The sequence below is a fragment of the Scomber japonicus genome, chromosome 22 (genome assembly GCF_027409825.1).
Source record: "Scomber japonicus isolate fScoJap1 chromosome 22, fScoJap1.pri, whole genome shotgun sequence".
NCBI classification, from domain to species: Eukaryota; Metazoa; Chordata; class Actinopteri; order Scombriformes; family Scombridae; genus Scomber; species Scomber japonicus.
In genome coordinates, this window is record NC_070599.1 from 730,001 (window position 1) to 756,184 (window position 26,184).

At 42.1% G+C, this 26,184-nt stretch overlaps 5 non-coding genes across 5 annotated transcripts; all 5 read right to left on the bottom strand.

Annotated features, from left to right (window-relative positions):
• Positions 1–3,314: 3,314 nt before the first annotated feature.
• Positions 3,315–3,433, bottom strand: LOC128384738 (5S ribosomal RNA). The gene has a single exon (XR_008324476.1). It is a non-coding gene; the product is annotated as a 5S ribosomal RNA (ribosomal RNA).
• Positions 3,434–3,846: 413 nt separating this feature from the next.
• On the bottom strand, positions 3,847–3,965 carry LOC128384670 (5S ribosomal RNA). Its single transcript, XR_008324408.1, has one exon. It is a non-coding gene; the product is annotated as a 5S ribosomal RNA (ribosomal RNA).
• A 13,145-nt stretch (positions 3,966–17,110) lies between these two features.
• Positions 17,111–17,229, bottom strand: LOC128384761 (5S ribosomal RNA). The gene has a single exon (XR_008324499.1). It is a non-coding gene; the product is annotated as a 5S ribosomal RNA (ribosomal RNA).
• Positions 17,230–17,643: 414 nt separating this feature from the next.
• On the bottom strand, positions 17,644–17,762 carry LOC128384747 (5S ribosomal RNA). The gene has a single exon (XR_008324485.1). It is a non-coding gene; the product is annotated as a 5S ribosomal RNA (ribosomal RNA).
• Positions 17,763–18,174: 412 nt separating this feature from the next.
• Positions 18,175–18,293, bottom strand: LOC128384686 (5S ribosomal RNA). The gene has a single exon (XR_008324425.1). It is a non-coding gene; the product is annotated as a 5S ribosomal RNA (ribosomal RNA).
• Positions 18,294–26,184: the final 7,891 nt, after the last annotated feature.

The window sequence follows — 26,184 nt, forward strand, 5'->3', positions numbered from 1 at the left end:
TGCTTTTCCTTTTTATCTTTAATTTTAAAACTTCCCACCCTTCTATTATATTTGTTAAAAAAATCCCCTTAGAACTCTCAAAAGAAATCAACTCAGAAATACACTTAACATAATCCTCATTCAAAAGTAAATGTGCATTTAAATGCCATTGTTACGTGCCGTGTGGTTTCTTGCTTGTCCGCTTCTTTTTCTGCAGGTACCGCCCCCTTTTCTCCCCACTGATTGGTGATTGGCATCAGCTGTGGCTCATCAGGCTGGCAGCTTAAAAACCTGTAGGAGCTGATGCCAGGGCCCTGGCAGTTGACTTCTGAGCTGTGTGCTGAACTGAGCTGTGTGCTGAACTGAGCTGTGTGCTAGTTCCTGGTGTTCCTGACCAGCGGTGTGGTTTGTCTGCCACGCATCGATCGGTTTTCCCTTGTTCTTTGGAAGCTCGTCCTTAGTTTGCTAGTTAATAAATTGAGTTTTTGTTTTGGATCCCTTGTGTTTGAGTATATATTTTTGTTATGTTGTTTTATTTGTTACGCCCCTACCACTAGGCACAATCGGGGTCGTAACAGCCATACACCCCCACCCCTTCCTCTCCTCTGAATCCCCATTCCCACCCTCAAAAACACATGATCACTTATAAAGTTCAAATTATGAGACATATTGTTGAAAAGAAATAAAAGAGAGTTCTTAACTAAACATAAATCAATTCGGCTCTGCCGCACTGTCCCTTGATATTTTTGAATTCTGGAGAATTCCCTTACTGTTGGATATAAAGATCTCCATAGGTCACAATAATCATTTTGATGCATAAAATTCAACAACGTAGCCCTTGATGTGTCATGTTTCAAGGGAACATTTTCTGCAACATCAAGCACTGTCAATTTTACATTAAAATCACCAATAACAATATCGCAATCATTCCCAATGTTCATCAAGGTAGAAAAAAAAACAGTTCTGTCCCCCTCCACATTTGGAGCATATACATTCAATAGTTTATATGCCACATTATTGTAAAGAAAACTAATCTTAATCCATCGTCCGTCGACATCTCTCGCAACATGAGTAGCATCAATGTTAAAACCGTCCCTTACTATGACGCAAACACCTCTAGCATTGCACTGTCCATAACTAGAAAAAAAAGAAAATTTTGGCCATAAAGCTCGACAGCGCTGCTCCCACACTAAATCCCAATGAGTTTCTTGTATACATAGTATTGGAGCATCACACAAAGTTAATATGTTCTCAAGCTTTTTTAAATTTCTCAGGCCGTTTACATTAAAAGAAATCAAATCTATCATAGTTTCAACGACATAGCGTTTCCCTCAGTCGAGCCACCTGAAGACGGGAGACGAGACGGCCTCTCCGACACCGAAACACTCTCACTGCCATCCTCCGCCGCATCCACTGACAGCTCCGGCGACGGATCCTTCACCCCTCCGCCATTGTCATTATTGTCCTCTGAGTCCGTCATCTCCTGCTCTGCTTCTGCCACTGACCCCTCATCCTCCGCTTCATCCTCCGTCTCCTCTATTGCAGTCACTTCTTTAAGCACCACGTCCTCACCACTGTCCATATTCACTTCTTCAACCTGTTCAGTTATGTCAGTTTCTCTATTGTCCGTTCTCACACTCACAGTCATACAGTCCCTAGCATAATGTCCATTCACACCACATTTAAAACATTTAAATTCTGGACAGTCCTTCATTATATGTCCTGGTTGGATGCATAATCGACATACTTGAAGTTGATGATCGTGGAGGACCCGGAAGAACTCCACCCCCTCCAGAGTCTCAAATTTGGTGCTATATGGCAATGATGTAATTTTGTCTGAAAATTGCACCTTTAAGAACCTTGTTCCATCATATATATCAGTCCCTACCCATTTACGCCGTTTGATAGGAGACGCTGGTTCGACCCCCCATTGTCTAAGTTTTTCAAATATAGTGTCATCAGTGATGTATGTCGGTAAGTGTAAGAAAGATACTATTTTCACCTTCCTTGACATCTCTGAGGCATGAACTCTAGATCCTTTGATTTGAAGTCCGTCAAGTAAAGTCCGTTTTCCGTCTTCTGTCTTCATTGTAATTTCCCATTTTTTGCCACCTTTTACGCGGCATCCAATTACTGTTCCACATTTCACAGAAATTGTTTTTAGTAATTCCATCATGGTAATCGTGTCCTCCCCCTCCACCTCCACCTGCAGCACCAAAATTTTGTCGTCCAAACGAAATTCCTCAGCCGCCATATTCCCTCTTCTCTCTGCTGCGCTTTTCAGCGCTGGAGCAGCCTTTGATGTTTCTCCCACATTGTTTCTTTCAGATTGTGTTTCACCATCCACCTGTTGCTTCATCAGCGATGTATCGTCCCCCCGTCTCCGTGCACCGACATCACCACACACCGTTGTTTCTTTGGCTGCACCCGGGCGCGACGCACCTGCCTCCGCCGCCATTTTCCCTCTTCTCGCCGCCGCATCGCTTAGCTCTGCAGTCGCTTTAGATTTTTGTCCCAGACGTCTTGATATCAATAGTTCACTTCCTCCTCGACCTCCCATCCTCTGCCCCGCCGTTAATATATCCTCCATTAGACTCTCTTCACTATTATTCACCTCCGTAGCTCCTCCGGCCGCCTCTCCATGTGCGACCATCATTTCGTCACCGTTGTCCGTCATCTGTTTCGTTGTCAGGCCTTTTCCAGTAGTCGTCATCATTCAATCCGTCCAAGTTGGTCCTCTTACTCCCCTGGCAGCACAAAGCTGCTGGGTTGCAAGTACACCGCAGATTAATTCACCAAACTTTTTCTTTTTTTTTCCGCTGCTCCCACACACGTCCTCTCTCCTCACTCGCGTTACACACACTGAGCCGCTTGCCGACCGGAAACCGGAAGTGGGCGTGTTCAGGGTGGTATGGCCGTAAGCGACGAAACAGGCCGCAGAAAGCCCATTTAAACATGCTGTGACACCACTGACAGTTGCTCACACCAGCTTGAGTGGCGGATAATGGTGTCTCAGCCATCAAACACATGCTATCCTTTAACAGTACTTTGATAGGAATAGTTTTTTTTTCTGCGGAGAAACACACAGCTGGAAGGACTGCAACCTTGTTTCTCAGGCCATTTGTGTACATGCGGGATGATTGCAGGCTTTTTACAGGCTGTAACAGTGAGAACTGGAACCCTAAAAACTACTTGGAAAGTGAGGCGTCTCAGTGCCACCTCTCTGGCGTGCATTCAGACACAGCTGGAATGATTGCAGCTTTTGTTCCTCAAAGCCCTGTGTGCGGTGATGGAGCAACAGCGCCCTCCTTTGGTGACAGCTGAGAGGGAAAAAAAGCTAACAGCACCTGGTATTCCCAGGCGGTCTCCCATCCAAGTACTAACCAGGCCCGACCCTGCTTAGCCTCCGAGATCAGACGAGATCGGGCGCGTTCAGGGTGGTATGGCCGTAAGCGACGAAACAGGCCGCAGAAAGCCCATTTAAACATGCTGTGACACCACTGACAGTTGCTCACACCAGCTGAGTGGTGGATAATGGTGTCTCAGCCATCAAACACATGCTATCCTTTAACAGTACTTTGATAGGAATAGTTTTTTTTTTTCTGCGGAGAAACACACAGCTGAAAGGACTGCAACCTTGTTTCTCAGGCCATTTGTGTACATGCGGGATGATTGCAGGCTTTTTACAGGCTGTAACAGTGAGAACTGGAACCCTAAAAACTACTTGGAAAGTGAGGCGTCTCAGTGCCACCTCTCTGGCGTGCATTCAGACACAGCTGGAATGATTGCAGCTTTTGTTCCTCAAAGCCCTGTGTGCGGTGATGGAGCAACAGCGCCCTCCTTTGGTGACAGCTGAGAGGGAAAAAAAGCTTACAGCACCTGGTATTCCCAGGCGGTCTCCCATCCAAGTACTAACCAGGCCCGACCTTGCTTAGCTTCCGAGATCAGACGAGATCGGGCGTGTTCAGGGTGGTATGGCCGTAAGCGACGAAACAGGCCGCAGAAAGCCCATTTAAACATGCTGTGACACCACTGACAGTTGCTCACACCAGCTTGAGTGGCGGATAATGGTGTCTCAGCCATCAAACACATGCTATCCTTTAACAGTACTTTGATAGGAATAGTTTTTTTTTTCTGCGGAGAAACACACAGCTGGAAGGACTGCAACCTTGTTTCTCAGGCCATTTGTGTACATGCGGGATGATTGCAGGCTTTTTACAGGCTGTAACAGTGAGAACTGGAACCCTAAAAACTACTTGGAAAGTGAGGCGTCTCAGTGCCACCTCTCTGGCGTGCATTCAGACACAGCTGGAATGATTGCAGCTTTTGTTCCTCAAAGCCCTGTGTGCGGTGATGGAGCAACAGCGCCCTCCTTTGGTGACAGCTGAGAGGGAAAAAAAGCTTACAGCACCTGGTATTCCCAGACGGTCTCCCATCCAAGTACTAACCAGGCCTGACCCTGCTTAGCTTCCGAGATCAGACGAGATCGGGCGTGTTTTTTTTTTTTTGTCTTTTATTATGAAAATATATTTGTTTTTTAAAATATATTTTTGATTTACAATATTCTCACATCAAAATGCTACAAAAAAAATCCACCTTTACAGTCACACATCACATACAAAACAACCCAAAACAAACCAAACCACTTAATTCACGAACCTTGCTACCTTCATCTATCAAAATCGCCCCAACATTACAATATATTAACATTCATCCCAGTAACTGGCCATAACAGCTCCCTTTTGCAAGATCCACACTGTTATGGCACTCTATACTTATCAAATAAAAGTCACTCATTACTCACAAACCCTAAAACAAAACAAAACCAAAAAATGAATAAATAAAAAGGAGAAAAAAATAAATTATTTACAAACATCATTTCTTCTATCAAATTACCCAATATAACATTATTGCTTTTAGACATTTATTTGAAGTATTACCTTCTACCAGTGCCACTCAATTTTACCCTTATGTTTGTAAGTAAATAGACTACTGTGTTCAGTGAGAAGCTTAGTGAAGTTCACAGCGCTGTGCATCATCCTATATTTAATTTGAGTCTGTACTATGTTTTTGAAGATTGACCAGACAGAAATTAGCCTATTTTCATAATGTGCTATGTTACGTCTTGATTTAATAGCCCATCTAGCGTGACTCAATAGGAACCTGCACAGCTCTGTGTTCTTCACCCTGCTTTTCTCCCAAATACCAAATAAAACAAAAATTTCCCATGAATCCCTATCATCCCAGATCAATCCCAGTTTTTTGATCAGACAACATTTCAACCTGCCAAAAAACTCACCCAGTTCAGTACATCTTACATACATATGCACTAAATTTTCAGCTTCTAACCCACACACATCACACTCTCTGTCGACCCCCCTGTCTAACTGGTGCAGGATCACATTAGTGTAAATTTTGTTATGTCTTAATTTGAAATCATGATCTGCTGCTTCAATGCTATTCCCTTTAATTTTCCATGTCTCCCAGATTTTGTCCCCATTTAATGTAGGATACATCCTGCTCCAGTAGGACAAGGAGGCCGGTCTCTGTGCTACATTCATTACAACACGTTCATAGATTTGTTTGCACTTTATCACACTAAAATCTCTGATTTCTTCACCATGAAAAAATGTTAAATCAGGAAACCTACTACCCCTGTCTCTTCTCGTATCTGATTTGATTTCTGATTTCCATGATTGTGGAATACTTTCTTGAATTACTTTGTAATAATTGTCCACAGTTGCATATTTTACATCATAATCTATTTCTTTTACACTATCATATACTGCCTGCGTGGGTAGAAACCCAGGTATTACCTCATACATTATATCTTTTAGTTGAACTATTTTTGCCTGTATCATCTTTGCATTATACAACAATTGATCTCCTCTTTTAACATATTTGTTTAGAAAAATAGGTAATTCTTTTATCATGCTCACAGAGCTAGCCCCATAGTGTATGTGTTCTAAGAACTCTCCCTGAGCTGACAGGACCTCCCTATAAAAATGTGGGAGTGCTGCCATCATGGGTGTCTTTAGTTTCATTAATAGCACATAATCCCCTATATTTAATATCTTGTTCAGAAAATACTTCATTAAATTTTTCCAGCCATATTCAGTGTTATCACAGAGATATTTCTTAACTAACTTGATTCTAAAAGCTTTTTTCCTACTTTCTATATCCAACAGTCTTAGACCCCCCTCATTATATTTGTTTATCAATGTTTTCCTAGCTATTTTACTAATTGTGCTTCCCCAAATGAATTTAGTGCTTATTTCATGTAACTTATTTAATACCCACAAGGGTAAGTCTAATACGTCTAACACGTAATTCAGTTTAGAATAAACCAGACTATTTAACACCACTACTTTTCCATTGAGTTTTAAATCTCTCATCCTCCACCATGTTAAGATCACTTCTATGTTGTTTAGTATTTTTGTCCAGGTTTCATCTCTTGCCATCACATTATCAACTCCTATATACGTTCCTAGAATCTTCACATGTTTTGGTTGTATTTTCAATGTCATGCTGGTTTGTGCAGGGCTGACCATGTTAATAAATAGTACTTCTGATTTAATGATATTTATCCGGGAGCCTGATGCTCTACCGAACGCGTTCACTAGCTCAATTGCCCTATTCACACTCTCCATATCTTTTAACATCAAGGTTGTGTCATCCGCAAATTGCTGGATGACACACACCCCCCCTCCAGGTAAATCAATCCCTTTAACATGATTGTCACATTTCAATAACACACTTAAAGGTTCCACAACAATAGAATACAACAGTGAAGACATGGGACACCCCTGTCTTACTGACCTATTTAGTTTGAATTCATCAGTTAAGACACCATTAATTTTGACTCTCCCCGTTGCTGTACTGTATAATAGTTTCAACCAATTTGTAAATTTTTCTCCAAATCCCATTTTCTGTAATACTTTAAACATGAAATCATGTTCTACCCTGTCAAAAGCTTTGTTAAAATCTAACGAAACCAAAATCCCTTCCCTCCCTGTTATTTTTAAATATTCTATTGTGTCTCTAATAGTATGGATTATGTCTGGTGCCCCCCTCCCTGGAATACTGTATGCCTGTGTCGGTGCTATAATACTATGCATGACTGTTTTAACTCTATTTGCAAAAACCTTCATCAAAATCTTATAATCTACATTTAAAAGAGTAATAGGCCTATAGTTGGCCAGATCTGTTTTATCTCCCTTTTTAAAAATCAGGGTGATTACACCTTCTGCCATCGTCTTTCCTATTCTTTCAGTATTTATCATTTCATTATATACTTTCAATAGAATCGGCTTAAGCACACTGGCAAAAACCTTATAAAAATTAGCCGTCAGCCCATCACTGCCCGGACTCTTATTAGTTGTTAAATTTTTTATAGCTTCCTCTATTTCCTCTACTCTGAGTTCCTGATCACATAACTCTCTATCTCCTTCAGCTAACTGCACTTTTAATTTGTCTAATACCTCCGATGTTATTTTATCATCTGACCCTTCTGATGTAAACAGATTTACATAAAATTCATGCACATTTTCTATAATATTTGATAATTTTGACGTTACTTCCCCACCTTTAATTTTTAACTCATGTATATAGCATTGTTCTTGTTTTCTCCTTTCTAAGTTTAAAAAGAAGCTGGTACTTTTTTCTCCCTCCACTGCATATTGTGCTCTACTTCTTATTATAGTTCCTTCACATTTTTTCCTTCCCAGTTCTTTTAGATCTTCATACAGAGCGCCCAGCCTGTCTTCATCACCAACATCTTGCATATTTATTTTCTCAATGTCAACTATAATTTTCCTCTCCTTTTGTAAGTCTTTAAACCTCAATGTCTTTGCAAAATTAATGCTTTTTTGTTTAATTTCCCTTTTTAGATTTTCCCATTCTTGTATGACATCGTTTTTGAAACCAGGCTGTGCACTCTTCTTCATAATTAAATTGTGTATCTGCTGCACATAAGAATTATTTTCTAATAAATTTGCATTTAGGTGCCATAAACCCCCTCCCCTTCCTTTCCTCAAATCCCCCATTGTCACAATCAAAAATGCATGATCGCTTAAACAGTTAATTTCATAATAAACAGAATGCATATTTACCAGTTGGTCCTCTTTTGCAAGACATAAATCAATTCTACTTCTATTTATTTTTCCTTGAACTTGCTGGACTCTTGAGTATGTTCTTAACACTGGATTTTTTTGCCTCCACACATCACACCACCTCTCCTTTAACATCCACTCCTTTAAAACAGTCCTTGAAGTGTCTGTTTTCAGCGGACCTATCACATTTCCGTCCAAATCATTCAATTTCACATTAAAGTCCCCCATGATGATGTCAGTTGCTTGTCCATGTTGTTGTATTTCTTTGAAGAAATTTGAACGTTCACTTTCCACGTTCGGGGCATATATATTCAAAAGTTCATAAGTCCGTTTGTGTATTGTAAATTTGATTTTTACCCACCTCCCTTCCCCATCACCATTCACCAAGGTGGCATTTATATCACAGTTTCTTTTACTTATTAATACACTGACTCCTCTTGCTCTGTTAGTCCCAAAACTAGAAAAAAATTGTCCACTCCACAATTGTCCCATTTGTACCTCAGTTGCTGCATCCCAGTGAGTCTCTTGGAGGCAAATGATATCTGCTTTGCACAATCTAATGAGTTTATTAAATTTGGCAATGCTTCTAAGTCCATTCGCATTCAAGGATGCTAGTGTCAGTGTCATTTACAAGACAAGAAAGAAGATATCCCCTATCATATGTATTGCTTTCATTTCTTTCTGTCCTTTTTATTTTTCCTCCCTCTAGTCCCTCTCTGAGGCAAAACCACACTTTCCACTTCATTCATGTCCTTTCCTCCCCCTTTAACCTCATCCTCTGGTCTTACCCCATGTGATGTGTTCAGCTGTCTCTCTGATCGCGGGTCACCTCCGCCGTCGCTGCTACGGAGGATACTCCTGCTGCGTCCCCTTCTGCACCCGCTGTCCTCCGACTCCGCACCTCCTCTTCGCTCCGTCACCTCACTCCTTTCCTCCAACATCTGGGTCCCCTTGGTCACGTCGACACTGTCGCTACTGCTCTCCTTTTTCCCGACAGCCTCCATATCCTCCTCAGACTCTCTCCTCTCCTCCTCGTCCGTCTCCATCCCGCTGGATATTTCCTCTTTTTCGCTTCCTTCCTCCTCCTCTTCCTCCACCATCTCTCCCTTCTCCGTTGCCACCGTCGTCATGTTAACACACTCCCGTGCATAATGTCCCTGCTGTTTACATCTGTAGCAATAAAACTCCGGACACTCACGTAAAATATGGCCCGGTTGCATACACAGCCGACAGACTCTCATTTGTTGGTCATGCAGCACCCTAAAGTATTCAGACCCCTCCAAAGTCTCAAATTTGGTGCTGTAGGGCAGGGACGAGATAGCCTCTGGAAATTTAACTTTGAGGAATCTTGTCCCATCAAAAATCTCCGTCCCTGCCCACTTTCTCCGGCGAATGTCTGATGCCGGCTCCACTCCCCACTGACGCAATTTGTCTTTTATTTGATCATCAGTTATATAAAGTGGCAAGTTTAAGAATGATACTACTCTTATATTTTTAATCAATTCTGTTGCCACTATTCTCGAGTTTTTAATTTTAAACCCATCCAGGAGTCTTTCCTATCCTCTTATATTGTTCATTGTGAGCTCCCACCGTTTTCCATTTTTTGATCTGCAGCCCAGCACTCTGCCACATGTGAGCTCCACCGCTCTTAAGAGGTCCATCATTGTGATAATGTCATCCCCTTCAATCTCAACATTGATCACAAGTTCTTTTCTGACAGTATTATCACTCCTGACCTCTTTTATCCTCCCCTCCGCTCCGTCCTCCTCCTGCTCCTGCGCTGCTCCTCCATTGCGTCCTCCGTGCTGCAGAGTCCCTCCTGCCCTCTCCACTCTGCTGCTCATAATGTTCTCCTTCCCCACTCCTCTCTCCACTCCTCCGTCGGCTCCACTCTCTCCTCTCTCCCCCACTCCTTCTCGCCTCTCTCCACCTGCCGCGGTTGGACGCGAGTCCTTCCACGCTGGTCCTCCATTTTCTGCCACACCACCACTCTTAGTCATGTCCATTGCCTGTGTCGTCGCTGGGTAGTCCGTCCTTGTTTTTTTAACTTTCAGAAGACTGTCCCCCTGGCAGCATATGCTGCTGGGGGAACCAGTAACTTCTTTATCCGTTGTTATTCTTCTTTTCCTTTTGATATTCTCTGTCGTTTGACTCTCTCCACTCTCTCTCACCATGTGCTTCAGGCTGCCACCAGGAAGTGAACCGCATGGGTGTGTTCAGGGGGTGTGGCCGTAAGCGACGAAACAGGCCGCAGAAAGCCCATTTAAACATGCTGTGACACCACTGACAGTTGCTCACACCAGCTGAGTGGCGGATAATGGTGTCTCAGCCATCAAACACATGCTATCCTTTAACAGTACTTTGATAGGAATAGTTTTTTTTTTTCTGTGGAGAAACACACAGCTGGAAGGACTGCAACCTTGTTTCTCAGGCCATTTGTGTACATGCGGGATGATTGCAGGCTTTTTACAGGCTGTAACAGTGAGAACTGGAACCCTAAAAACTACTTGGAAAGTGAGGCGTCTCAGTGCCACCTCTCTGGCGTGCATTCAGACACAGCTGGAATGATTGCAGCTTTTGTTCCTCAAAGCCCTGTGTGCGGTGATGGAGCAACAGCGCCCTCCTTTGGTGACAGCTGAGAGGGAAAAAAAGCTTACAGCACCTGGTATTCCCAGGCGGTCTCCCATCCAAGTACTAACCAGGCCCGACCCTGCTTAGCTTCCGAAATCAGACGAGATCGGGCGTGTTTTTTTTTTTTTTTTCTCTTTTTATTATCAAAAATATAAGTTTTTACAAGACGTATTATTTACAGAGAGAACAACAGAAAGAAAACACTAAACAAAACAAAAATAAACTGAATTCATTTGTCACATAAAGCCTGTAGCCAAAACACTCAGGCCAAATAAATAAAACAAAACCCAGACACCATAAAGAAAATATACGCCAAAATAAAATACTCACAAATCTTTACGTTTGTGTAGCCTGCAGCCAAAACGCTCAGGCCAAAAATAAAAAAACACGACAAACCAACATAAAGAAAATACACAACAAAATAGAATACACACAAATCTTTCTCCACATAAAGCCTGCAGCCAAAACACTCAGGCCAAAAAAAAGAAATAAAAATAAGAACCCAGACAATAAAAGGAAAAAAACACGCAAAAAGAAAAACCATAAAAAACCACAAATTATATTCTACACAAGCCTGTAGCCAAAACACTCATAAATAAATAAACAAAATAAACAAAGAGCAAAAAAAAAAAAAAAAAAAAAAAGGAAAAAGGAGAAACAAAAAACAAAAAACCAAAAAACCAAAAAACAACAAACAACAAAACAAACCACACACACAAAAAAATCCCAATGGTAAGGCAAGACTGCTAGCCCCAGTCCACCTTTACCTCTCCATCTTCCCCAATCCTGATGAGGGTACTCCCCATAATGAACCCTCTCTCAAATTCCTCACCATCTAATGATCTGTACATCATGTTGACATCCCTCTTCAATCCACTCCTAAATATGCTCCAGACGTTAGCTTTCCTCTTCTCATAATGGGCCAGATTCCTCCTCAGTTTGACTGCAAACCTTGCATGGCTCAATGTGTAGTTCAAGAGACTCACCCCTTTCATTCTTCCTTCCACTCCAAACAACCACAATTCCTTCCACTCCATTCTCTCTACATATCTTTCATTCCAACACCTGTTAATTAACTCCTTCAATCTCTCAAAATATCCCTGCAACTCCTCACATTCAACAAACTCATGCATACATGTTTCAACTTCCACTCCACATACATCACATTCTTTCTTCACATTCACATCAAACTTACTTATAATTAAATTATTAAAAACCCTATTGTGCCTTAAAAGAAAATCAAAATTCTCACATTCACTACTATTCCATTTCACTCTCAGATTCATCCATATTCTTTTCACATCCATGTCATTCATCACTCTCATCCATACTTTCTCTGCAGCTGGTCTCCTCACATCCCCCCCTCTTAAACATTTGTACAACACTCTGGTTTTCACACTCATCAGATTCATTCTCTTCTCACTTTCTCCTACATACATCTCAATCTCTCCTTCCTCATCCACCACATTCTCTCTCTCAATCATTTCCATCCACTCTCTGGGCATCCCTCCCTTTATCTTATCCATCATCCCCTCTGCTGTACCCATCCACATTTCATCCCCCCTGCCCCTCACCTCATCAACTACCACCTGTGCCCTCATAAACCCTGGTACATATTCATAAACTAAATCCCTCACCTTCCTAAACCCAGCCCTCCACATCAATCTATTATAAAGTGTTTCTCCTTCCCATGTGATTTTTGGATTTAAAAACACCGGCTGCTCCCATACTTGCTTTACATTCTTACATTCATACTTCACACACTTCACAAACTCACCCCATGATCCCAACACCTCCTTATAAAAATCAGACACTTCACTCAACATTCCTTTCTTCAGTTCCATAAACACTGCACTATCTCCACACCCTCCACATTTATCAATCGCTTCTTTTAAAAACACCTTCCATGTATGATCCCTGTTGTTCCTTAAATACCTCACCATCATTTTCACCCTAAGTGCTTTCTTCTTCTTTTCTAAATTAATCAGTTTCAGTCCTCCATCCTCATACTCATTCTCCATAACCTCCCTGGCTATTCTAACTCCCTTCCCATCCCACAGAAACTCACTCACTACTCTCTCCACCTCCTTCATCACTCTCTCAGGTACATCTAACACATTCATTACATACACTAACTTACTCATCACTAACGCATTCACAACTACCACCTTCCCTTTCAACCCTAACCCTCTGCGCTTCCAAAACCCTAATGTCTTCCTAATACTATTCACTATCCCTTCATATTGCATATCTCTCCCTTCCTTATCCTTTATCCCTAGATTAACACCTAACACTCTGAAATAATCCTGCTTCTCTTTTAACCCTATCTCCACCCTTCCTATGCTATCCTCTCCTATATACATGATCTCTGACTTCTCTATGTTAACTTTAGCCCCTGATGCCCTCCCATACAGCTCTAAACTATCTAATACCTCAACTATACTTTCCCTGTCCTTCACTGTGACTGTTGTGTCGTCTGCATATTGATATAGTAAACTCTCTTGTCCTCCTGGTAGCTCTATCCCCCTGATTTTATTGTTTTGCCTTAATAGTAGTGCTAGTGGTTCAGCTGACAGTGAGTACAGCAGTGCTGACATTGGACACCCTTGTCTAACTGACCTTTCTAACCTAAATGTGTCTGTGACTATACCATTAATTTTAACACAACTATGTGCCCCCTCATACATCCTCCTGATCCATCCACCTAACCTATGCCCAAAACCTATTTTCTCTAACACCCTGTACAAGTAAGTGTGATCTACCCTATCAAATGCCTTATTTAAATCTAAACTTACTACAATCCCTCCCTTTCCTTTCTTCATATACTCTATTGTGTCTCTAATGCTACTTACTGTGTCTGCTATATCCCTACCTGGTATACTATAAGCCTGCGTGCTCCCTACCACCGTCCCAATGACTCTTTTAATCCTGTTGGCTAACACCCGTGCTAATATCTTGTAATCTGTGTTCAACATTGTAAGTGGTCTGTAGTTTTCTAATCTATCCCTATTCCCTTTCTTATATATGATACTAACTAGCCCTGTCAACATATCTGCTTTCATCCTATCCTTCTCTTCTATCCATCTAAACAATCTATCTAACACTGGCACTAATTCCTCCCTAAATTCTATATAAAACTCCCCAATAATACCATCTATCCCTGGACTCTTATTCCTACCTAACCCTGCTATAGCTGCTTCTATTTCTCCTGTCCCTATGTTACCCTCACACATCTCCCTATCATCATCACTCACCTTCACTTCCACTTTCTCTAACACCTGCCTCATGCTCTCTTCATCCACTTCTCCTGCCCTAAATAATTCCCTGTAAAATTCTTCTACCCTTTCTGCTATCCCTACAAAATCTGTAATTTTCTCTCCCTCCTTTCCTTCTACCTGTTCTAAATAATTCCTCTTCTGCTTTGTTTTCTCTAGCCCTAAAAAATACCCTGTACATTTCTCTCCCTCAATCACGTCTTGCCCTACTCCTAACTATTGCTCCCTTACACTTCCTCTGTTCTATCTCCTTCAGCTCTTCTTTAATTCTTATATAATTCTTCAGATCACACTCCTCCTCATCTATCCTCTCTACCTCTCTTTCTAACTCCTCCTTCAGTTTTCTCTCCCTCTCTCTCGCTCTCCTATTCCTACCTCTACTATAATTTATGCTCAACTCTTTAATTTCTATTTTCAAATTCTCCCACCACTCCCCAACATCCTCCTCATACATACTGTCATTCATTCTCATGTTTATACATTCTCTCACTTTCTTTTTATACAGTTCATCTTTCACTAGTTCACCATTCAGACACCACACACCACCTCCCCTCCTTTCAATTTGTTGTTTTAAACTAAACTCTAACACCATGTGATCACTTAGTGCAGTAACTTTATATTCAATCTTCCCTATCCTATCAACTATGCCCTTTGCTCCCAAAACTAAATCTATCCTGCTCTGTTTTAAAACCCCTCTCACCACTTGTCTCCTAGAAAAAGCCCTCCCCTCTGGATTCCTCTCTCTCCACACATCAATCATCCCTCTTTCTCTCATCATCTTTCTCAACACACCTCTCGACGAATCACTCCTATAACATACACTCGATGACGCATCCAACCTTCCACACCACACATTAAAATCACCCACAATCATACAGTTGTCCTCACACATTCCTCCCACCCTCTCAAAAAAAACCCTTCTCTCTCTCTCCTCATTCGGTGCATATATATTAATTAACTTAAACGTTTTCTCCATGTGTTCAAATATAATACCAATCATTCTCCCTTCCCCATCATCCACACACTTTCTAACATTCTCAATCACTCCCCTCTTTACTAAGATTGCCACCCCCCTTGATTTATCTCCCCCGTTATTCACATACATCTCACCCATCCATTCTCTCTCAGTCTCTCTCACACACACATCATCCCAGTGAGTCTCTTGTAAACATACAATGTCAGCATCACACACCAGCAAGGTTTGCTGTCTCCTGTCTCGGTCTCTGAGCCCATTACCATTGAAAGAGGAAAAGCTGAGCACCATCAAGAGTATTGAAAGGGATGTCAACATGAGTACTTATCATTTAGCGGTTTTCTTTTTTACTTTTTCCAGTCTCTTACTGTGCCTCTTACTTTTAGGTCTTTTCCTCACCTCTCCCACTTTCTCCATGTTATCATCCTCACTCACAGTCACATCCGATACCTCCCACTCCATCCCACTCACCCCCGCACCCCCACTCATTCCCAGTCCCCCCTTTCCCACCATCCTTACCCCGCTTGTTTCCCCGTTCATCCCTCCTCCCGTTCCTCTGACTTCTGCGTCTCTCTCCCCTCCTTTGACAGTCTCTGTTTCCTTCTCTCCTTCCGTCGGCGTCTCCATTACTGTCTCTCCCTCTCCGTCCTTCTCCTCTTCCTCTTCCTCTTCCTCCTGCATCCTCTCCTCTCCCTCTCCTTCCAGTCCTGAAGTCACGTCCTCTTCTCCCTCTCCGCTCCGGCTTTGATCCTCTCCTTCTATTGCCTCCTGGCTCCAACCTCCTTCTACCGTCTGCTCCTTCTCCTGCTGCTGCTCCTGTTGCTCCACCTGCTGCTTCTCCGCGCACTCTCTGGCGTAATGTCCTTGTTTCCCGCACTTATAGCAAGTGAAATCCGGGCAGTCTCTAACTATATGTCCTGGCTGTATACAGAGCCGGCAGACTTTCACCTGCCTGTCGTGGATCACCCTGAAGTGCTCAGATCCTCCCGCTGTTTCAAATTTTGTGGAGTACGGGAGCGATTTAACAGTGTCTGTAAACTTCACTTTAAGATATCTTGTCCCGTCTGCAATGGTAGTTCCCGGCCACATCCGTCTCCTTATCCTGGATACAGGGATTACTCCCCAGTCACGTAATTTGCCCAATATTGTATCGTCATCAATATATGTGGGCAAATTAATAAAAGACACCACCATCTCATCATTGTTAATTTCTCTAGCCGTTACAGTGTTATTTTTAATTCTCAATCCGTACATTATTTTCACCTTCCCTTCTTCAGTTTTCATAGTTAGCTCATAGCTTTTAGGATTCTTAAATCTGCAGGCAATCACCTCACCACACTCCTCCTTTACTTTTCTGAGAAGTTCCATCATTGTTATCCTGTCAGTTCCTTCTATTTCCACCACTAGAGTTAATCTTTTTTCAAAGATTGTTTTTTCCTTTACTCCATTGTCCGTAATCCGTTTATCTTGTGTCATTGCCAGTCCATTGTCCTTTGCCATGTGGTCAGTCCCAAACATTTCGCACAGGAAAATAAAGTCCCCCAAACAGCAGGGCTGTCGGGGGGAAAACTACAAAAACAAAACAACACAACTATAGACAACGAATACAACGAACAAAAAAACAAAAGGAACAAGGATAATTGATATTCTGGTATCTTCTCACTCTCTCTGTCTCTCTGGGTCCATTCACTTCCTGAAAGGGGCGTGTTCAGGGTGGTATGGCCGTAAGCGACTAAACAGGCCGCAGAAAGCCCATTTAAACATGCTGTGACACCACTGACAGTTGCTCACACCAGCTGAGTGGCGGATAATGGTGTCTCAGCCATCAAACACATGCTATCCTTTAACAGTACTTTGATAGGAATAGTTTTTTTTTCTGCAGAGAAACACACAGCTGGAAGGACTGCAACCTTGTTTCTCAGGCCATTTGTGTACATGCGGGATGATTGCAGGCTTTTTACAGGCTGTAACAGTGAGAACTGGAACCCTAAAAACTACTTGGAAAGTGAGGCGTCTCAGTGCCACCTCTCTGGCGTGCATTCAGACACAGCTGGAATGATTGCAGCTTTTGTTCCTCAAAGCCCTGTGTGCGGTGATGGAGCAACAGCGCCCTCCTTTGGTGACAGCTGAGAGGGAAAAAAAGCTTACAGCACCTAGTATTCCCAGGCGGTCTCCCATCCAATTACTAACCAGGCCCGACCCTGCTTAGCTTCCGAGATCAGACGAGATCGGGCGTGTTCAGGGTGGTATGGCCGTAAGCCACGAAACAGGCCGCAGAAAGCCCATTTAAACATGCTGTGACACCACTGACAGTTGCTCACACCAGCTTGAGTGGCGGATAATGGTGTCTCAGCCATCAAACACATGCTATCCTTTAACAGTACTTTGATAGGAATAGTTTTTTTTTTTCTGCGGAGAAACACACAGCTGGAAGGACTGCAACCTTGTTTCTCAGGCCATTTGTGTACATGCGGGATGATTGCAGGCTTTTTACAGGCTGTAACAGTGAGAACTGGAACCCTAAAAACTACTTGGAAAGTGAGGCGTCTCAGTGCCACCTCTCTGGCGTGCATTCAGACACAGCTGGAATGATTGCAGCTTTTGTTCCTCAAAGCCCTGTGTGCGGTGATGGAGCAACAACGCCCTCCTTTGGTGACAGCTGAGAGGGAAAAAAAGCTTACAGCACCTGGTATTCCCAGGCGGTCTCCCATCCAAGTACTAACCAGGCCGGACCCTGCTTAGCTTCCGAGATCAGACGAGATCGGGCGTGTTCAGGGTGGTATGGCCGTAAGCGACTAAACAGGTCGCAGAAAGCCCATTTAAACATGCTGTGACACCACTGACAGTTGCTCACACCAGCTGAGTGGCGGATAATGGTGTCTCAGCCATCAAACACATGCTATCCTTTTACAGTACTTTGATAGGAATAGTTTTTTTTTTCTGCGGAGAAACACACAGCTGGAAGGACTGCAACCTTGTTTCTCAGGCCATTTGTGTACATGCGGGATGATTGCAGGCTTTTTACAGGCTGTAACAGTGAGAACTGGAACCCTAAAAACTACTTGGAAAGTGAGGCGTCTCAGTGCCACCTCTCTGGCGTGCATTCAGACACAGCTGGAATGATTGCAGCTTTTGTTCCTCAAAGCCCTGTGTGCGGTGATGGAGCAACAGCGCCCTCCTTTGGTGACAGCTGAGAGGGAAAAAAAGCTTACAGCACCTGGTATTCCCAGGCGATCTCCCATCGAAGTACTAACCAGGCCCGACCCTGCTTAGCTTCCGAGATCAGACGAGATCGGGCGTGTTCAGGGTGGTATGGCCGTAAGCGACGAAACAGGCCGCAGAAAGCCCATTTAAACATGCTGTGACACCACTGACAGTTGCTCACACCAGCTTGAGTGGCGGATAATGGTGTCTCAGCCATCAAACACATGCTATCCTTTAACAGTACTTTGATAGGAATAGTTTTTTTTTTCTGCGGAGAAACACACAGCTGGAAGGACTGCAACCTTGTTTCTCAGGCCATTTGTGTACATGCGGGATGATTGCAGGCTTTTTACAGGCTGTAACAGTGAGAACTGGAACCCTAAAAACTACTTGGAAAGTGAGGCGTCTCAGTGCCACCTCTCTGGCGTGCATTCAGACACAGCTGGAATGATTGCAGCTTTTGTTCCTCAAAGCCCTGTGTGCGGTGATGGAGCAACAGCGCCCTCCTTTGGTGACAGCTGAGAGGGAAAAAGAGCTTACAGCACCTGGTATTCCCAGGCACTTTCTCCACCAAGTCCCTAAGCTCCCGTCAACCGACCAATGGTTGAGCAATGTTGAGCAGAGTTGAGGAGCGATCAGCCAATGGTTGAGCAATGTTGAGCAGAGCTGAGGAGCGATCAGCCAATGGTTGAGCAATGTTGAGCAGAGCTTAGCTTCCGAGATCAGACGAGATCGGGCGTGTTTTTTGTTTTTTTTTCTTTTATTATCAAAAAAGGCATAAATTACACATTCACACACTTTCATAATTCAAAAGAAATCAACACCCCAAAAAAACCAAAATCACACAAGACAAGAAGCTCCTTCAAATACTTGAAATCCACACTTCATGACACATAAACCTATACAGGTTAAACATAAAAAACATACTATCAAAACCAAACTCAGGCTAAAAAATGAAACAAAATCATTCTTAAAAAAACATCAGAAACCGAACAAAATAAAGAAAAACATCCCCATCACTAAAGAAACTCCATCATATCGATATCAACACTTCATTTAGTTTTCAGTATCCTTCAAGATACAACATAATCCCACTAAGAAACAAAATATAAAAATAAAATAACAAACAAAAAACAAATCAAAAAAAAAGAAATCACACAATACTTACATACATTCAAAAAGAAACACAACTAATATTACCAAAACATAACTAACCAGATAAATTAATCATAAACCATCCAAAAAAAAACTATAATTTTCAAAAATAAAACTAATACACTAATCACTTTTATGAAAACAAAAAAATATATACCTCATTCTCTAAAAGAAAATTCAACTCCATAACACCTTAATGAAAAGAAAAAAAAAAACCCAAAAACCGATCAAAACTCAAAAATACACACTCTATATATATCAAAATCAAACTCAATTCACTAGAAAATTTACAACATACCATCAACCCAATTTTTTAACTCTCCCAATCCCAAAGTAAATTGCCTCTTTCATTTAAAGAAATGAGTGTATTATCCATCAGAAAAATCCGAGTGAAGTCCGCAGTACCATGTAATTTTCTGAAACGCACATGCTTTCTGACTAAGTTCTTAAAGATTGGCCATACAGGATTGATTTTGTGATCATAATGAGCCATATTTCTTCGCATTTTGACAGCTAGACGTGCATGGCTCAACAGAAAACGACACAATGTTACATTCTTCACTCGGCTCTTGTTCCATACCCCAAAAAGAAAAAAAATATCCCAAGAGTCGGACACATGCCATATTAACGCTAATCTATCTTTCAAACAAGTTTTCAGACGTGCAAAAAAAACATTCAATTCTATACAATTACAAAACATATGCAATAAAGTTTCTGCCTGTAAACCACATATATCACAATTTCTGTCAATGTTCCTGTCCAATTGATGCAAAATCACATTTGTAAACACTTTGTTATGCCTAATCTTAAAATCACTGTCTTCTGCTTCTATACTGTTACCCTTTATCTTCCATGAACTCCAAATTAAATCGACATCCAAAGATGGAAAAACTTTTGTCCAATAAGCTAAAGAGGCAGGCTTTTGCACCACTGTCAACAGAAATTTATCATAAATAAACTTGCTTTTAATAAACTCTAAATTTACCCATTGATCTCCCTTGAAAAAACGCAAAGCAGGTAAACTGTCACTACAGTGTGGGACAATAGTATTATTAATCAAGTGTCAGGTTCAGGCAACCTAAAACACTTAAAATATCAAACAAAGGAGAGAAGACAACAGGATTAGAGTTTTTACTTGCAAGGAGAACGGACAGAGATCTGCTCAGTTAAGATCTCCAACCCGCTCTGAGCAAATCTTGCCGAACCCTTTGTTTTTATTGCTTTCAGGGAGTCCCTAATTTACATAGTCATTTTTGCTCTAAGGGGTAGGGGTCACACATCGGTCACAAATAGGTCACTGATCGGTCGCTGGTCTGCCTCGGGTGGACACACACACTTCAAAGACATTCTCAGCAGGGTTACAGATTGGCCACAGATCTTCAGATAGACGTCCTGAGCAGATCCTGAGCAGGGTCACAGGTCCTGAAAAACAACTTTAAAACAGCATGCTTGTAGACTATAAAGACTAATGATTATAGAAAGGGTAAATATGGGATAACTTACAATAATTCCAACATTTCCCTCCTGTTTATCACATATTTACTCATCTTCTCATTTCACTTATATCAACCACTTCAAAAGATTTTCAGTTGTAAAATCATTTTTATGAGAACAAACAGGTTTACACTCAGAGTTATTTGTTTTCTTTTTACTGTTTACCAATCAGAATTAACATTAGACGAAATCAGGAACAGATCAGGTAAATTATTCTCAAGATCATTATTATCATTATCATCATGTCCAAGCAAAGGATACATCTGAGCATATCGACTATCCACGGGTGTAATGGCAGTAGTGATTAGTCTATTAATTAACGCACAGAGACAGGGAATCCAACAACAGCCACACAAAGTCAAAATCGCTGCAAAAACTGCAATTGAGACTGGGACAGAAGATACCAGAGCTCTATACTTCCCAAAGGCATTCATCCATGAATCCCACAAGGTGGTGTCAACACCGGAATGGTCTTTCATTTTACCATTCAGTGAACGCAGGCCCTCAATGGCCTTAGTCAGACTGCCATCAGCAGCTGTATTGTTGGGGATAAAAGTACAACACTTTTCCCCAAACATTGCACATACACCACCTTATTCTGCCAACAGCATATCCAGCGCTATTCTATTCTGAAAAGCCATAAGGGAAGTAGCTGCCAGTTGGCCATGTACAGTTTCAAATCCGCTCTGGGTCCAATTTCCTAGTTTTTGAACATTGTAATGAATGTAGTTAATCCTGTCTACGTTTTTATTTATGGTACACCACCAACAGAGGGTGGATTCAAATCCTGCCGCTACTTGATCAGCCAATTTATATTCACTAGGTACACCGCGTGGAACACCGATAGCATCAATGTAAGTTGGATCTTTATCTGTCAACCAAGCAGTGGATCTTTTCTTATGAAACCACTGTTGTGACACAGATTTAAATGATTCAGTGATCAGTCCTTCAGTCGTCATAGGAAGTACTGAAACTGGTAACAGTAATGTCACTAATGCACAATATCCAGTCACATTTCTAGGCAACTTGTCAAAAAGTCTTTCGTCTCTACACCACCACCAAATGTCTCCTTGAGACACTTCTTTGAAATCATTAGGTTTAGAACCAATTGTACTTACTCTTATATGTTTTCTGCATGAGGTTACAGTAAGATTACCTAGGGGGTTTCCTCTCCTAGGACCATCTCCTATCTCCATTTTAATGTACGTAAAATTACCTCTAACTACTTTCTTGAAGAACAACGGCTTTTCCTTTTCTGCCACTGTGACCGGGAAAACTGAATCCCAAATACTACAATTTTTACTGGGGTTTGTGTTATTCATAAAATCTATAACACACTCACACACACTCCTGTGGTATCACTGCCGGGACAATCTGCAAAAGTGGTCTTGGTCCCATGCAAACTACACAGTCAGTCTTAGTCATATTGGCAGCTTGTTCTACCATTAACAACCAATTATTATTAGTTCCAGAAACACCAGTTGTGACTTGGAACCATTCATCCACCGTCACATTATTTGCCATCAGAATTTGTCCTCCTTTCTTGTACTATAGATTCTTTTTGGCATTTCAGGTTTAGTTTGGCTTCCATAACATAGGACTGCTCTAAATTCAGGATCTCTTCCACCAGAATATGCCCACAGACTTATGGAACAACACTCAGATTTATCAGACTGATATTTTAATACTAGACCATCCTTGGTTTTATTCATGCTGAATTTTTCTCTCATTTCTATAGCTCCATATGTTGACCATTCTGACCAATCGTACCCAGTTTCTCCAATCAGCGCTCCCCATCCGTAACCAATAGTGGCATACCATTCATATGCCGCTCCCCAGCTTTGTCCTTTGTCATTGGCATCATTTCTAAGTGCGGAATATGGAATTATTATCAGAGCAGTTTGATTTTTTGGAGAACAGAAAACTAAAGGGTTATGTCTAGTCTGTATGCCCTCTCCGCACGTCACATCGTCTGCAGTATTTCTCTTAATACGAATTAATGACTTCATCTTTGTTTCATTGATGTGATAAGTGACATTTTCAGAATATGTCTGGACAGTGTTCATTGGTCTATCAGGCTTAGGTGGTTCCCACAAACACCAAACAAACAGAAAGATCAGAATTGCTAATAGGAATAGAAACCAATACCGAATTGCAACACACAACCATCTTGGAGTCATTTTGACTGAACAACCTCCTCTACTAGGTTTGGTGGCTTGTAAGATCTTCACTGACTTTCAGGTGTACCTGAACTCTAAATGTCCAGGTCCACCCTATTATCTGTCTTTGGCTCACCTCCCCTGTCAGGGTTTTCAGTCGAAATGATCTTTTTGCAATATGTTAAATGGATCCAAGTTGATCTTTCTGCTATTTTTTAATGCTGTGGGGTCATTATTAGTACCTGATACAGCCCTTTCCACTTTGGTGAGCGCCAGTGTTTCTTTTTTTTATGCTTCATATTAGCACCCAATCTCCCAGTTCCACTAATTGGATTTCCTGCTGGGAAACAGAAGGATTTTCATCAGTTTGTTTCTGTTTTTGTTTTCCCAGCATGTTTCTCATGTAGTCAGCTATATTAGCCTCTTCATCTATTTCCCATTGATTCTTAAATTGAGGTAACCTATAAGGTCTTTCAAATAATATTTCATATGGTGTTAACCCAGTAGTAATATCAATATACAATTTTTTTTTTCCCAGGTCTAAACATTGTCTCCATAATCTGCCTGTTTCCTCCATACATTTTTGGAGTTCCCCGCTGTTTGACAAACATTGGGCTCTACGGCAAAGGAGTCCTTCAGCTACCAATTACAAGCCTTGTTGAAGAGTACAAGTGCTCTAAAGTAAGGCTCCTATTGACGCTGAGGGACTCCAGAGACCAGACCATCAGCAAGGCTGCACCGCCACTGGCAACTGGACGGAAATGGACACCATCAGACGCAGCACAGCATGCCATGTCAGCTCTAAGGCATATTGACATTGCGGGGCATGTCCAGATGGGAAGAGGAGGCTTTGGGCTTGCACCAAGAAAACCATCTTGGAGCAAGGCCTCAACTTCAGAGAGGAGGAGAATGGTGGTAGAAGAGGTGCGCCACCAGGAGGAGGCTGGAAGAAATGCAAAGGCTGTGTCTCTTGCCAAACAGGGACAATGGACCAAATGGGAAGGGCTGGAGAGGAGAGAACTCAGCTGGAGGCAACTTTGGGAAATGGAGGCAAGCACCATAAGCTTTATCATCAGAGCAACATACGATGTGCTACCATCTCAAAAAAACCTCCAGGACTGGTATGGGGAAGATCCAACCTGTCCCCTCTGTCCATCTCCAGCTACCCTTAGGCACATCTTGACCGGGTGTAAAACCAGCCTCACACAGGGGCGCTACACTTGGAGGCACAACCAGGTCCTCAAAAGTTTGGCAGCAGCTCTGGAGACAAAGAGATCCAACATCAACTCCTCACCTAGGGCATCCAACTCCATCAAAGCTCAAACATTCATTCGAGAGGGACAGCCAAAACCCAAACACCCCCCTACCAAGCCAAAACTTGGAAAGTTGGGCATGGCTCAGGATTGGAAGATGCTTGTTGATATTGGACAGCAACTGATCTTCCCACCAGAGATAGCAGCTACAACACTCAGACCAGACTTGGTACTCTGGTCTCCCTCTCTCAAAGCCGTCAACATCATTGAGCTCACAGTCCCGTGGGAGGGGGCAACAGAGGAAGCCTACGAACGCAAGAAGCTGCGCTACACAGAGCTGGCGGCTGATGCACAACATCGTGGCTGGAACGTGCAAGTGTACCCAGTGGAAGTAGGATGCCGAGGCTTTGTGGCCGCTTCTACCATCAGGTTTTTAAAAGATGTTGGTATCCAAGGACAGGCACTGCGACAGTGTCTGAAGCAGCTGAAAGAAGCAGCCAGTGGATTTGGATGAAGCGGAAGGACCCCTGCTGGGCTCAAAAAACATCAGGGCACACTCACTAGGCTCACTCATCCAACACCCTTTCTCCCAACCAGGAGATGAGGGACCAAGGTATGCGGTCAGTTCCAAGCCTGACTCAGGGGAGTGGACGCCCCTGCCATGCATAGTCCCTTGGACTTGTAATTGGGCATGGGACACAAGCTCGGGCTTGATCACCCCGTAGCTGGCCACCTTTGATGAGGGTGTTTAGTGTTAAAGGGCCGAAACACCCCGTGATTCGAAGGAACACTACTGACGATGTGTCCTAAATTGACAAGGTACACCCCCCCCCCCACACGCCACTCTCACCATCAAGGAAGCTCATGTGACTCATGTGTAAAACATCTAATGGCACAATGGATAGTAACACCATCTTGTCCAGTGTTTTATGAATCTTCAGTCTATTCTTAATTGCTCCATTCATCCTTTCTACTAATCCTGCACTTTGAGGGTGATATGCACAATGATTTTTTAAATCTATGTGGAACATTACACCAATCTTTTTAACCACTTGGTTAACGAAATGGGTTCCATTATCACTATATATCTTCTCAGGAATACCATACCTGGGAATAATATCCTTACAAAGTGCTTTTGCTACCGCCAAAGCATCTGGATTCTTGGTTGGGAAAAGTTCAATCCATTTTGAAAATGCATCTATTATGACCAAACAATACTTTTTCCCTTCACTTTGGTTTAACTCTATAAAATCCATATGGATAATTTGAAATGGATACTGAGGTGTTGGGAAACGCCCTCTACGTAGTCTCAAATTACCTTGTGGATTATGTTTAGCACAGGTCAAACATGCTCTACAATTTTTTTTTTTTTAATTAGAGTTGAATCCATAAGTGGTAAAGTATTGATGTATCTGTCCTACAATCCCTCCTGTTGAGACATGTGTTTACACCATGGCTCAATATTGCTGCCCATTTATAGAGATTCTTTGGTAGGACAGGTTTATTATTGGTCATACATAGATGTCATTTTGTAATTTAGCTCCATTCTTTTCCCAAATGCTTTTTCTCAGATTATGTACTTTGTTGTTGCATGTCTTTTAGCGTGGTGTCATCTAAATTAATTAATTCTTCTAAGGTCAATATATTAAATTGACCTGCTGCAGCTGCTTTTGCGGTTTTATCTGCAAATGCATTTCCTAGAGAAACTTTATCAGTACCATATGTGTGTGCTGCACATTTGCATACTGCTATTTTTCTTGGTACTTGTACTTGTTTCCACAGTCATGGATGCTGCTATGACTGCTCTTACACAATGTGGTAGGGCACAAGCTACACTATCTAGCTTTGATGAAAAATAAGCTATAGGCTTCATCTTATCTCCATATTGTTGTGCCAATACAGAGGTCATAAAATTACCTTTACAGTCAATCATCTGAATGAATGGTTTGT